Source organism: Sander lucioperca, chromosome 11 (genome assembly GCF_008315115.2).
Source record: "Sander lucioperca isolate FBNREF2018 chromosome 11, SLUC_FBN_1.2, whole genome shotgun sequence".
In the NCBI taxonomy this organism is placed as follows: Eukaryota; Metazoa; Chordata; class Actinopteri; order Perciformes; family Percidae; genus Sander; species Sander lucioperca.
In genome coordinates, this window is record NC_050183.1 from 13,670,851 (window position 1) to 13,672,569 (window position 1,719).

Genomic DNA, 1,719 nt, shown 5'->3' on the forward strand with positions numbered 1-1,719 from the left:
GTGGCTGGGGATAGGATGGCGAGGGAGATAGCTGGGGATAGGATGATGAGGGAGCTATAGGATGGCGAGGGAGCTATAGGATGGTGAGGGAGCTGGCTTGGGATAGGATGGCGAGGGAGGGTGGCTGGGGATAGGATGATGAGGGAGCTATAGGATGGCGAGGGAGCTGGCTGGAGATAGGATGGAGAGGGAGTTGGCTGGGGATAGGATGGCGAGGGAGCTGGTTGTTGATAGGATGGCGAGGGAGCTGGCTTTAGATAGGATGGCGAGGGAGTTGGCTGGGGATAGGATGGCGAGGGAGCTGGCTGGGGATAGGATGGCGAGGGAGCTATAGGATGCGAGGGAGATGGCTGGGGATAGGATGGCGAGGGAGCTGGCTGGGGATAGGATGGCGAGGGAGGTGGCTGGGGATAGGATGGCGAGGGAGGTGGCTGGGGATAGGTTGGCGAGGGAGCTGGCGGGGATAGGATGGCGAGGGAGGTGGCTGGGGATAGGATGGCGAGGGAGCTATAGGATGGCGAGGGAGCTGGCTGGGGATAGGATGGCGAGGGAGCTGGCTGGGGATAGGATGGCGAGGGAGCTATAGGATGCGAGGCAGATGGCTAGGGATAGGATGGCGAGGAAGCTATAGGATGGCGAGGGAGCTGGCTGGGGATAGGATGGCGAGGGAGCTGGCTGAGGATAGGATGGTGAGGGAGCTGGCTGGGGATAGGATGGCGAGGGAGGTGCTGAGGATAGGATGGAGAGGGAGCTGGCTGGGGATAGGATGCGAGGGAGATGCTGGGGATAGGATGGTGAGGGAGCTATAGGATGGCGAGGGAGGTGGCTGGGGATAGGATGGCGAGTGAGCTGGCTGGGGATAGGATGGTGAGGGAGCTATAGGATGGTGAGGGAGCTGGCTTGGGATCGGATGTCAAGGCAGCTGGTTGGGGATAGGATAGCGAGTTAGCTGGGGATAGGATGCTGGGGAGGTGGCTGGGGATAGGATGGCGAGGGAGCTGGCTGGGGAAAGGATGGCGAGGGAGCTGGCTGGGGAAAGGATGGCGAGGGAGCTGGCTGTGGATAGGATGGCGAGGTAACTGGCTGGGGATAGGATGGCGAGGGAGCTGGCTGGGGATAGTATTGCGAGGGAGCTATAGGATGGCAGAGAGTTGGCTGGGGATCGGATGTCAAGGGAGCTGGTTGGGGATAGATAGCGAGTTAGCTGGGGATAGGATGCTGGGAGGTGGCTGGGGATAGGATGGCGAGGGAGCTGGCTGGGGATAGGATGATGAGGGAGGTTTCTGGGGATAGGATGGCGAGGGAGCTATATGATGGCGAGGGAGCTATAGGATGCGAGGGAGATGGCTGGGGATAGGATGGCGAGGTAGCTATAGGATGGCGAGGGAGCTGGCTGTGGATAGGATGGCGAGGGAGCTGGCTGGGGATAGGATGGCGAGGGAGCTGCTGTGGATAGGATGGCGAGGGAGATGGCTGGGGATAGGATGGCGAGTGAGCTATAGGATGGCGAGGGAGCTGGCTGGGGATAGGATGGCGAGGGAGCTGGCTGGGGATAGGATGGCGAGGGAGCTATAGGATGCGAGGCAGATGGCTAGGATAGGATGGCGAGGAGCTGATAGGATGGCGAGGGAGCTGCTGGGGGATAGGATGGCGAGGGAGTGGCTGAGGAAAGGAAGGAGAGAGAAAAGGAGGGCGATGAAGGAAGAAGAGGGAAGGAGG